General features: G+C 48.9%; 1 protein-coding gene across 2 annotated transcripts in view; it reads right to left on the bottom strand.

Moving 5' to 3' along the window:
• The window catches only part of FLI1 (Fli-1 proto-oncogene, ETS transcription factor), a 131,963-nt gene that overhangs the window by 61,394 nt on the left and 57,335 nt on the right, over nt 1-13,234 (bottom strand). The window lies entirely within an intron of this gene.

Below are 13,234 nucleotides of genomic sequence, written 5' to 3'. Positions count from 1 at the left end.
AAGGACACAGAGCCCCAGGTCACTCTTTAGCCGGTGTCACTCCTCACCACCCTCCCTGGGAACCCGCGGGCTGGTCCACAATTATGCAAGCTTGATGTGTTCTTTGCAGATGACCCTGGGTGAGGAGGGAGTCTGGGCCGTGGAATGGGGACCCCTAGGAATGTGTTCCTCCGTTGGTTCTGTAGGCTGGGACCCCCGGAAAGGAGGGTGGGGAGGCTGAGGCCAAGAAGAATGGTTACACAGTACACACGTGATGTTGGAGTGGTGCTTGGAACAGATAGACAGACATGCCCCTTCCTGGCCAGGAAGCCGCCAAGCTACAGGGCATAAGAGAGGGAGCATTGCTCTTATAGGTGAGGCCAGTGAGACCCACCCAGAGAGGTTAAGTATGTGGCTCAAGGTCACACAGGGGAAGGGTGGGGCCCCTCTCATTTCGGTTTCCTTCTCTGTAAACAGGCATAAGAATAGCTTTTTCAGAGGTGATGGGTGATTAAATGAGAAGACCTTGGTACAGGTGTCTAGCTTGTTTGTTTAGAGGTGCTCCAGGATGTGCTGAGCTTCTTATATATCAGAGATCTGGGTAGGGGACTGCCTGCTTCCCTGGCACAGAGTGCTTCATCATCCCTTCCTGTCTGACTCCTTGAGATGACAGTTTCCAGTCTTAAGTGGGATGATTCTGCCCACCCAAGAAAGAGGGTGGAGTCTCAGCTCTGTGGATGTTGTGGAGGGGGAGTCAAGTCTGTATTTCCCACGTGTGCTATCCCATCACCTGCTGGGATGGGGGAGATGACAGATGGAGAAAGGCAGCGTCGCACTTTCCAGACATCTACCAAGCAGAGCAGGGTAATGAAACTCTCCCTTCCATCCCGGTCACAGCAGATCACAGGGACCAGGTCATGGCCTGGGGTGTGGTGGTCACTAGGTCACACAGTTCCACCAAATTAAGTTGATCGCACTTCAGAAAGGAGGTCACAGTCTATAATCTAGGATTAATTATAATCGATATCATCTGTAATTATGCAATCTGTAATCTTGGAGATGAGATGTAGTATTATGGGAGAAATGCCCAGAACTGTCGCTGCCACATAGTGACACCCAATAAAGTTACCTTTGATGGTTATCAGTTTCAAATAAAAGTTCTCTTAGGCCAGCAGGTCTCTCTCAGATCTGATAAGGTCTGAACTGTTCCCTTAAAATTTGCATGTTTATACCCTAACCCCAGTTCCTAAGAACCTGTGTTTGGAGATAAGATGTTTAAAGAGATGACTGAGTTGAAACAAGGCCCTTTGGGTGGGTCCTAATTCAATATGGCTGGGAATGTAAATTGGTACAGTCACTATGGAGAACAGTATGGAAGTTCCTTAAAAAACTGAAAATAGCACTATCATGAAAGTGAATGTGATGCAATCCTATTCCTGGGCATGTGTCTGGAGAAAAACATGATCCAAAAGGATACATGCACCTCAGTGTTCATTGCAGCACTGCTTACAATAGCAAGACATGGAAACAATCCAACGTCCATGGACAGAGGAATAGATAAGATGTGCTCCATATATACAATGGAATATTCCTCAGCCATTAAAAAGAAGGAAATAATGCCATTTTCAGCAACATGGATGGACCTAGAGAGTGTCATACTGAGTGAAATATCAGAGAAGGAAAAACATCCTATGACATCCCGTATATGTGAAATCTAAAAAGAAATGATACAAATGAACTTGCTTATAAAACAGAAAAGAGACTCGCAGACTTTGAAAACCAATTTATCGTTGCCAGGTGGAAGGGATAGTTAGGGAGTTTGGGAACGTCACATACACACTGCTAAATTCAAAATGGGTAATGAACAAAGACCTACTGTCTAGCACATGGAACTCTGCTCAATGTTATATGGCACCCTAGATGGGAGGGGAATTTGGGGGACAATGGATACATGTATATGTATCGCTGAGTCCCTTCACTGTTCACCTGAAACTATAATAACATTGTTAATCGGCCATACCCCAAAACAGAAAGTTTAAAGTTTGAAAAAAAATTTTTTTAATAAAAATTTTTTCTAAACAAACAAAAAAAAAGAAGAAGAAGAAGAGAGTATCTGGACACACAGGGGACACTGGGAATGGTAGGCACGGCAGGACCACCAAGTGGAGAAACAGCAAGAAGGCAGCCATCTGCAAGTCAAGGAGAGAGACCTCATAACCTGCCAGCACCCCAACTTGGGACTTTCAGCTTCCAGAACTGTGAGAAAAAAATGCATTGCTATTGCATGAACCCTGTCAGTGGCATTTTGCTGTAGCAGCCCTATGACACTTTTGCCCCCAGACCTATAAAATTACAATCCACTCTACCAGCTAACTTTCTCCCAGGACCATCCTCAACCCCAGCAGGAGGATAGCCATACTTCAAAGGGAAAGGCTCTTCTGTGGCTGTTTCCGGCTGGGATCAGGGAAGAATTACTGGAACACAGTCCAGGAAGTCTGCTCCCGCACAGGAGGCTTTGCAGAGTATAGACATGGCCAGAGACGGCAGTTTCAAAGCTGAGCTGCTGGCAGAGTGTGGAAAGGACAAGGGGGTCCCTTGACTCAGACCTGAAATCAGCTGGGTTCCTTCAATTTCCAGCAGCTGTCCTATGCCATGCTGTCTTCTCTTGCAACCTCTTTGCTGTGAACCCTGGTTTTGCCATCTGCTTGGTCTGCCGACTTGACAACCTGCTTCTCTCCTTCCTGACCTGCCCTCTGCAGGGATAATGATGCTTGTTGTCTTTTGGCCCTTACCAGAGCATCACGAGCCCTGGTCCTGCCTCCCAGGCCTCCTGGCTTCCATTATTTCTTCATCTTCTCCCCTAACCCAGAGGAAAGGAGATGGAACGAATGCTTTAATTGGAAACTCCTAGATTTGTGCATGATCAAGAATGCATGTGAGCCACTCTCCACGCAGACAAAGATACCTGGTTCCGTGTTCAGAGGAAAGCTGTGCTTCCATCTGTCAGCAACCATTTGTCTATTGGTTATTTTATCCATTGTTCTTTTCAATTAAGGATCCACCCTGACTGCACATCCCAAACCAGGGGTACGGATAGCCAAGCACATAATGGTTCCAAGTTGAAAAGTGTGGCATTGTTATTTTGCAGAGGGCTGAGTGTGAGCCCATGAACTTCCTGGGGTTCTTTCTACACCAGAAGCCAAGATGCATTACCAGCTAGAAACTATAAATGCCCTTTTGGTGATAGAGGTGGTAAACATTCATTAGTTCTGCTACAGAAAGAGACTATATACCTAAGGATTCAGGCATTGTCTTTGGCCATGGAGAGTGGCTCACATGCATGCTTGATCATGCACAAATCTAGGAGTTTCCAGTTAAAGCATTTCTTCCATCTCCTTTCCTCTGGGTTAGGGGAGAAAATGAAGGAATAACAGAGGCCTGGGAGGCAGGACTGGCGATAGTGATGCTCTGGTAAAGGGTGAAAGACACCTAGCATCATTATCCCTGCAGAGGGCAGGTCAGGAAGCAGAGAAGCAGGGCTGTCAAGTCAGCAGACCAAGCAGATGGCAAAACCAGGATTCACAGCAAAGAGGTTGCAACGGAGGACAGATAAGACCAAGCCAGGGTTTCCAGAGGCTGACCATGGACAGACCTCTCAAGTAGATGAGAAAGAATACTCTATAGAACAAAGTGCAGTGTGGTAAACGGTACAAAACTGGTTAAAACTCATTTTGGAATAGAAGTTTCCTTTAGTTCACAAAGAAAACTCCAGTCAAGGGGCCACGTCATGGGAGGAGAGGACCCTGGTTTCCTCCAGGACATATGTCCTGTCCTCCGTCCAGTCCTGCCAGCAATTTCCTCTGCTTTTCTCTTTCGGCCTCTTTCCTCTGTCAGCATATGCCCCCTCACCCAGTTCACCCTGCTCATTCCCCTGCCAGAGCCAGCTCCCTTGCGAGCTGTAGACAACCAGAGCTCAGAACCCTCCCAGAGCATCCGTGACATCAGTCATCACAAGTCTGTTCTTGTCTGCTGTGGTCCCAGCACTAGGGGTCATCGCAGCTGCCCACCATCCGTGGTTCCCGCTCATGACTTCCGCACGCAGCTCCTGCCCCCAGGCTCGCTGTCTCCACAGCTGCACTAAACGGGCCCTCAGTGCCCTCCTGTGTCTGACACTGTGAGTCCTTGCTCTCGGAGCATCCTTTCTTTGCCCTCTTAGCCGGGTGCACATCCAATTCTACCCATTTTGTAGGTGAATGAAATCTTCCTTACTCCGTGAAACCTTCCCTGATAATAATGCCCTCTGACTCATTTGAACTTTTAAAGGCCTAGTGAGAATACAGCTTGGGTAGACGTACATGTGTGCACGGGCACGTGTGCGCGTGTGCACACAAACACACACACACACACACCTGTTTGCAACCATTCATAGCGAAATGGCTTTTTTAAACAAATTTCATCACAGTGTGTAGAAAAGAATTGGTGACTGGGAGAAGCTGGGAGAGAGAGAAAATGCAGGAGAATGGTTCCTTGCCTGGCCTGGACTGAATCAGAAAACTGAACACAAGCAGGGGGGACATGAGGACCATCAATGCGAATCATACATGTGGGGAGACCAGGGCCCAGGCAAGCTGATTTGGGATTCAGGTGGAGCGTGAGCGCTGGGGTGATTTGCGTCTGAAATAGCAGCGCTTTGCCACACAAGGCTGAGTGCAGGGGCTTCCTGGTGGTCCAGCGGTTAAGACTTTGCCTTCCATTGCAGAGGGCCTGAGTTCAATCTGTGGTCAAGGAGCTAAGATCCCTCAAACCTAGGGCCAAAAAACCAAAACATAAACAACAGAAGCAATATTGTAATAAATTCAATAGAGACTTTAAAATGGTCCACCTGGAGAAAAAAATCTTAAAAGAAAATAAGCCTGAGCGCTTTGAGGGTGTCCAGAGACCACACCCGCAGTACAGTCTCTGTGGCCAGTGGCAGGTCTCCTCTACACTGCTTTGGGGGTGGCGGGTGCATTTCGGGGAGACAGACATAGAACAGGAAGACACCGCAGGGGCACAGTGTAGACTGATGGCTGCCACCGTATTGCGCTACAGCTTCGTGTCCCCACTGGGGGTCCCGGAAGTCCCTGGGGGTGATCTGATGGGTGCGGGCACCAAGGGGCTGCTTTTCTCAGCCGAGAAGGCAGACGGATCAATGACATGCTTGTAACATATTACCTATGTGTAGCTGTTGCTATTTACTCCATGTCTTAGAAGCTGTTTTGTTTGTTTTTGTTGTTGCTTCTTGTATAGTCTCTCAATCATGTCTGACTCTTTGTGACCACATGGGATATAGCCCGCCAGGCTCCTCTGTCCATGGAATTCTCCAGGCAAGAATACTGGAGTGGGTAGCCAGTCCCTTCTCCAGCGGATCTTCCCAACCTAGGGACTGAACCTGCGTCTCTTATGTCTCCTACATTGGCACGTGAGTTCTTTACCACTGAGCCGCCAGGGAAGCTCAGAAGCCATTTACTTTTACTTAAATACTTAAAGCTTATAAACGTTTCAATGTGAAAATCTTTGCTGCTGCTAAGTCGCTTCAGTCGTGTCCGACTCTGTGCGACCCCTGAGATGGCAGCCTACCAGGCTCCCCTGTCCCTGGGATTCTCCAGGCAAGAACACTGGAGTGGGTTGCCATTTCCTTCTCCAATGCATGAAAGTGAAAAGTGAAAGTGAAGTCGCTCAGTCGTGTCCGACACTGAGCTACCCCATAGACTGCAGCCTACCAGGCTCTTCCGTCCATGGGATTTTCCAGGCAAGAGTACTGGAGTGGGGTGCCATTGCCTTCCCCGGTGAAAGTCTTTACTAGTACTTAAAACTCTTTACAGGAATGAGTCCACAGTTGGTGTTCCGTTCTTTTACACTGAGGGATGGTTTCTAAATGTTTAACTCTGGGAGGATGGGCTGAATATAGAAAGAGTATCAGCATGAAAGTTCACACACTACTCTCAGAGTGGCTGGGTTCCTTCAGTTCTCCATTTGACCTTGGGAATGACACTGATCCCTTCATTCAAAGGGAGACAAGTGGTTCTTCAAAGACTTGTTGAGTCTAGGTCGCCATAGAGCACCCTGCAGGGAAACTGCCCTTAGTGGGAAGGACAGAAGCAGGGCCCTAATCCCGGGTGTGGCCTCAGTCTGAGGTCTCTCATGGTCCCCATCACTGTCCCTGCGAAGTCAGCCCTGAACTGCTTAGTAACTGGATTCTATGAAGCACATGCCTTCTCTCTGCTGCATGCTGGGAACAAAACGCCTGTTCATCAGGATGCTCTGGCCCCTCACCACTGCATCCTAGAGCCAGAGGGAGGTCCTAGAGCCAGAGAGAAGCACAGGGCTCCTGGGCTCCAAATAGGGAAACAGTCGAGCACATCAGTATCCTACTTGACCCATTTACTAGGGCACTCAGGCAAGGGCAACGTCTTGGAGCGGCAGCTTGAGTTCCAAGCTAACAGGATGGTAATACTGGCTGTACAAATGCTGACCAAACCATGTCAGCCTTCCTTCCCAGGATCTCCTGCTGGCTCTGGGAGCCTGCAGACATGCACAGCCAGGGGGCACTTGTCTTGGTGCAGATTGTCCTTTTTACCCAATTTGGATAAGGTTGCCTTAAATACACATCACTTCTAATACATCTCATTACAGAAGAAAGATCAAAGTAGCAGATGATTATCGTATTATTTATTAAGTGCATGTTTCCTTGAGCGATCTAATTTAATTCTCCCTGCAATTCTAAAGGGGATGTGCTGTTATCACCTCTGTTTTTTTCTGATGAGGAAACAGATACTCAGAGAAGTGAACTAACTAGCTCAGGTGACACAGCAACTGAATGTGACCTGGGATTCTAATTCAGATCTGCTGTCTGGGCATTGAACCACGACCATCCACCTACCGGTTAGACTGTCACCTCTTTGAGGGTAACTCTTATGTTTGTCGAAACATACCTAGAGCCTGATCTTCGGAGTCAGAGATTTGAGTTCCAATTCAAGTTCCATCAATTACTCACCAATGTACCACCCAGTGCAATTCATTTACAGTTTACAAACGTCATTTTCTCATCTGTAGAATGGGGATAATAACAGTCCCTAAGCTGGCAGATTTAGAATAAGTATAAAATGAGATAATATAAATGAACTCCCTAAATCAAGTGTCTAAAGTTCTCCCAGGTGGCTCAGTAGTAAGGAATCCACCTGCCAATACAGGAGACTCGAGTTCAAATCCTGAGTCAAGAAGATCCCCTGGAAAAAGAAATAGCAACCCACTCTAGTATTCTTGCCTGGGAAATCCCATGGACAGAGGAGACTGTCAGGCTACAGTCTAAGGAGTTGCAAAAGAGTCAGACGCAACCGACATGTTACTAAAGTTCTTAGGACATAGCAAACAAACAAACAAAAAAATGTTTTTATGGACTTTCCTGGTGGTGCAATGGCTAAGACTCCACACTCCCAGTGCAGGTGATCCAGGTTCGATCACTGGTCAGGGAACTAGATCTTGCGTGCCACGACTAAAAGATCCCGCATGCCACAACTAAGACCCCATACAGCCAAATAAATATAAATAAAATTTTTTAAAAATTCAAAAAGAAGTACAATGCTGAGAGATCCTATAGGAATGCCATGGGAACCTCTGGGTTGGAGATGCAGTTTGGAGAAGGGAGACAGATAAAACCAGAGAGGTACCTCCTTCTCAAATGTGTTGCCTACTTAAAAGCAACCAAGTTTGCCTAAGGTTCAAAACAAGCAGGTTTGGAGATAACAGATTTGTAATGTGGATTCCACGGACTTCTAGAGAAGAGAGCTTACTTCTTACTCTGTGCTTCTCCTCCATGCAAACCATCAGATTGTTTCCTTGCAGCCTCAGTCTGCTCTCTCTTTCTAGTTTCTGAATTCAGGCCTCTAGGAGGCACAGACAAGGCTCAGAAATCATCCTGCGAAAGACAGGAGGCAGTAGCAGCACCCACTCATCCCGCTGTCCCTATATCAGTCCTACAGTATCAGAAGAATGCCGGGTGCATGACTGTGAATTCATAAATAAATAAACTTCCCTTATTTCGGAATTTGTCATGTATACATTTTGTTTCTTCTCTTTTCCTTTTTTTTTTTTTAAATACCAGCAGATGTGTCTCCCACCATTTGTTTTCCTTAGATTAAGTCCAGGCTTATTTTCCACGCTCACATCAGTTGAGCGATGGGGGGGATGTGGTCAGAGCCTGGCCACATGACGGCCTGGCTGACATTAGTGATGAACCGAGGACCGCGTCCCCAGACAGCTTAGCAGAGATGGAGGCAGAGAGGGAAAAGCCTCTGGAGCAGCCAGCAAAGGCTGAAGAGGGTGATGTGAGATGTCCCCTATTCCCTGCAGGAGGGCAGGAAAGAAGTGTCTGCCATAGTCCATGTGCAGGAAGGACACACAGGAGCCACAGCGATGGGCCAGATGGAGTCAGAGAAGGAAGAGACCCTGATTCTTATAATGAGGCTGAGTGTTTATTTCTAGCACAGGGAATGACCCAAAAGACGGGGCCCCAGAACAACCAACCCTACACTGGTTCGCTGCCCACCTCTCCCCGGTGCTGCCCCAAGTCCTGTAAGGACAACTTTCGGTGGCCAATGAGCTGTGCTAGAGGCAATTTGAAAAGATGTCAAAATCAACCAGATTGACTTCCCTGCCGCTCGCTGCCTCTGCTCCAGGAGTCCAAGACTCCCAGACCAGGCCTCTGGAAAGCTAATCCCTGGGTCACCACAGGAAGCCACGAGTTGTGGCTTTTTATTACATTCTTTGCATAATGACATAAAGTCCCTTCTCCTGGCAGCCAGAGAGCATATACAATGCAGACAGGATTCCAGGGAGCAAAGTCCTCTGGCTTCTCTGTTTTTGGAAACCAGCAGGCTCTGCAGCAGTGTGTGTAGGGGCAGGGCAGGGCGGGGTGGGGGGTTGTGGGGGGCGGGGCGTGGACGATGCTCAGCACAGTCACAGCTGACGTGTCAGGAGAGGTGGCTCCTATGAGATTGCTCAAACCTTCGGCTTCCCCCTCCTTTTTAACAGCCAGCCCTGTGCCTGATTCTGGTTCATTTTTTTCCAATACAGGGAAGGCAGGTGCAAAAGGGAAGAGGAGGCACATGTTTGGCAATGATGGATCAGGAAGAAGGTGAAGACATGGATCAATCACCCAGATTGATCTGAAAGCTCTTTAGCACACAGCAGTGCAGGTGCTCCCACTCAGGTCAGGAAGGTTGTCTTTGCCCCAAAACGGCCACAGCAGTATTTCCAATCTTGGCCACTCCCCACCAAGAGGCCATGTCTATTCCCCTCCCTGTGAACCCAAAGGAAACTTTATGATACCTCCACAAGTGGAAGGTGACAGGGAACTTCCCTGGTTGGTCCAGTGGTCCAATGCAGGGAATGTGGGTTCAATCCCTGGTTGGAGAATTAAGATCCCACATGTCACGAGGCAACTAAGCCCACACGCCACGACTAGAGAGAAGTTCGCACACCACAGTGAAAAATGTTGCATGCTGCACCTAAGACCAAAGGCAGCTGGGTAAATTAACTATGATACGTACGCACGCGTGCTCAGTTGTGTCCGATTCTTTGCGACCCCAGCCAGGCTCCTCTGTCCGTGGAACTTCCTGGGCAAGAATACTGGAGTGGGTTGCCATTTCCTTTTTTCAGGGGAATCTTCCCAACCCAGGGATCAAACCCGCGTCTCTTGTGTCTCCTGCCTTGGCAGGCAGGTTCTTGACCGCTAGCGCCACCTGGGAAGCCCGAGGATGTTAGGATCTTCCCATTATTGAAAAGAAAACGAAGTGTCCAGAGGCTCAGCGCTTGCCTTAGGTCCTTCAACTAGCGATTCTCCAATCTGTGGCCCAACTGAAAAGCTCTTCCCCCAAACTGTTCCCAGTTTGGCAACTCGGTCTCGCCCCATCCTGGGTTGTGTCGCATAGCCAAAATGCCCCTGGAAACTCAGAGTGCCAGGCTGATTTCTAAAGTAGCTTATTGAAATTTCTAATCCCATCCCCACCCCCACCTCCAGTCCTCCACCAGCCACCTTGTCACTTAAATCTTCACTAACTGGGGAAGAGGGGGGCTTCTGCCATGACTGGCCCGGCGAAAGGCAGTCAGCCAAGTTCCTAGAAGATGGAATTGGAATCCTTTGCAGATGAAAGTACTTTATTTAATGGAGTTTAATAAATTAAGGGAATGAACCTAAGTGCGTTCAGAGGAGAGGGGCTCGGCGTTCCATACAGGCAGGCCACGTAACAGAATCCAGAGCCGGAGGCCCCTGTTAATCATAGTCTCCCATTAGAGGCTTCTCCACGTCTCCCGTGGGTCTCTACCTTTGCCTGTTGACATTGAGTTTTCACAGTCACTTTTTTGACCATAACCACATTTAAAGGGCATCTCTAAAGATCAAAGTGAAAATCTCCTCCCACGGAGAACGAGTCTACTGTTGAAAAGAAGAAAAGTGCTGAATGTGGAAACTAACAGGAAGGCGGATTGAAGGTTAGTCTGAGCTCCAAGAAGGGAACATTTTACAGTATGTTGACCTTTCTGTGTCTTTACAGTGGGTCTGGCCACACTTCAAGCTGCTTTTTCTCAATGACAATGGGGAGCGCGAAAAGGCCAGCCATGATCTGCTGTGTATAATTTGACAATCCAGGGACCACACCCCTCTCCAATAATAAAGAGTGACCTGATCACAGAGGTGGACCCCAACGTGCCCAAGGGGCAGGGCAGCATGAGGGTGGGATATGAGGGCTCACCCTGGTTGGAAAGCTTAGACGGAGCCCGTGAAATCAAGCCTGTATAATCAAGCCTGTGTTCTTCTGCCAATTTTGATGGACTGGAAGGGTTAAATAAAGCCCTGCCAGGTACAAAGGGATGATGATGAAGAGGGAACTGGCAACCATCAAAACACAACCACAGAAGCCATGGGAGACTCTGGTAAGGAAGGCATTCATCCTGGATAATGGACCAGACATAAGGTCCCAGTAGATTTCACTGCTCATCACTTGCACTGGGACTGTACCCTGCCTGGCTGCACAGCGGTGGCTGCACTCGTCATTAACAATACTGGAAGCTTCCATATCGGTGGCTGAAGGCCACTGCTATGACCTCTTCCTGCTCTCTTCTGCCCTGGGGATGAACTAAAAGGTCAGGATTGGCACAGCAGGTCCTCCAAGACTCAGCTCCAAGACAAGAGGTTGATACCCTGGTGCCCCTATGGCACATGGGTGGTTCTATATCAGAATGTTTTCCCTGCCCTGGAGTGCGTTTTTCTGACTGCGGAGGTGGTGGCACAAGAGGACAGTTGAGGATCTGGGTGGGCTGGGAGCAGCCTTGTCCCCCAGAGGATCCCTGAGCAGGTTTGCTGCAGGAGAGGTCAAAGGTGAATGGGTAAAGGAAGCAAACCACTTCACCACTCTCTTCACTCCATAGTGTGATGCTGTAAAGTCTGTTTCAATAAAAGACACAGTGTGCCAGCTGCGACAACGCGGGGTTTTATTGGCTGTGCAACTTCGGGCAAATTACCTAACCTCTTGGTTCCTGGAAAATTTTAACTGTCTTCCACTGAACGTTTAATGCTCTTTGACGATGATGAATGGCTGCAGTGCCCTGACCACAGAATGCTGAAAGCTTGGAAGCAGCAGCCTGGTGGGGGTGGCTGCAGTATTTCCTTGAAGCATCTGAATTCCCCCACAGTGGGGGTGATGGAACGGCCTGGGAGAAGGGACATGGTCCCCTTGGGCTTGGTCTTCGTGGCTCTGGCCTGGTAGCTGGACCAAGAGGATCTCAGTCTGGCCTGTGATGACAAGGGAAGAGGGGGCAGAGGCAGCTCAGATCTGAAACGATGGGCTCCCCCAGGGGGAAGCAGACTCTCAGTCTACCAGCGGTGATGAGACTTTCTGCCATTGTTTGCAAACCCGAGGAGAGGAGGAAATGTAGGCAGTGTGTACCCTCAGGAACTTTTCCAATTCTAGGGGTCCTGAGACCTTTCTCATCCTTTCTCTCAAAGACCAAGAGAAGCAGCCCAAAGAGACAGACCACATCTATCGTAATCACTGCTTGCATCTAGCAGCTTGCACAGTTCCTGGCACACCTACTAGGTGTGCAAAAGATTTTTCGGATGGATAAGAACCCCAGAGCATGATGGGAACCCCAGAGCACGATGAAAAACACCGAGAGCCTCGCTCCCCACCGCCAGTGCCGCTGCCACCAGCCAGACTTCCCACTCGCTCTTGGCCATGAGACATTAAGCCTTGCACCCAGGCTTGTCCATTTTTTTAGCCAGCCACACCCAGCGACCGTTTCTTGTTCATGTTTAAACATGAAGCCACTGACCGCTCCCCCAACCCGCCACCCCCGACAAGGACTTGAGGTCCTTTTCCTAGAAGCTGTGATATTATCCGCTGATGTCCTCATGTGATGGTTTCCATGGCAACGGGTGCCCTCATAATCACAGGAAGCCCAGGAGGAAACAAGCACACAGGGGCCCTTTGCTCTGTTCTTTCAGCTACACCCAGGGAGCGTCCTGGCAGTAGGACAAAAACAAAACCAGCCTCAAGGAGCAGGCTGTCGATGTCCGTGAGCCCTGCTGGCCCCGTCCAGGGAGAGAGAGGAGTCCACTTCACCTTCACCTAGACCTGGGTCCTAGCACAAGACCCCTGTTGACTTCACTTCCCTCAGGGCACTGGGCAAAGAAGAGCCCAGATCCATTTCTCGGTTCTTCATGGCTGTTTCCTCTTGGTGACTCGTGCCCAGGAAGCCACACTGGGTGACCTTAGGCCTATCCCATCCTGACTGTGCAGGATCTCTAACTTTCACATCTGCATGAGTCACTCTACTCAAGGTGTCTAGTCCTTCTGTGGTCCCAGGGCATACGGTTACCAGGTTGCTGCAGGCACAGGAGAATGCGAGTGACCAGAGGAGGTGCCCATGGAGCCTGTCTTCTGGGCTGGCTCAGATGCCCCCGCCCTGTCTCTGCCCACCTCTTAGGTTGGCTATCCTCTGCTCCTCCACTCCATTTGTCCCCTCTATTCCTTCTTGCCTTTCTCATTTCTTTTGCTGCATTTTAATGTCCTTATTAAATGGTTTCTCTTCAAATAAGACCTCTTACCTGTTTCTTCCCAGCACTCTTGTCCTGTAGATGTCTCTATAATACACATTTCTGGACTGTTCTTTGGGTGTCTGCAAACATATGGGCTTTACAGGTGGCTCATAAAGAATC

This window comes from Bos mutus, chromosome 29 (genome assembly GCF_027580195.1).
Source record: "Bos mutus isolate GX-2022 chromosome 29, NWIPB_WYAK_1.1, whole genome shotgun sequence".
Taxonomy (NCBI): Eukaryota; Metazoa; Chordata; class Mammalia; order Artiodactyla; family Bovidae; genus Bos; species Bos mutus.
Note: the sequence above shows the minus strand (reverse complement) of the source record. Positions and strands in the feature narration are given on the sequence as shown.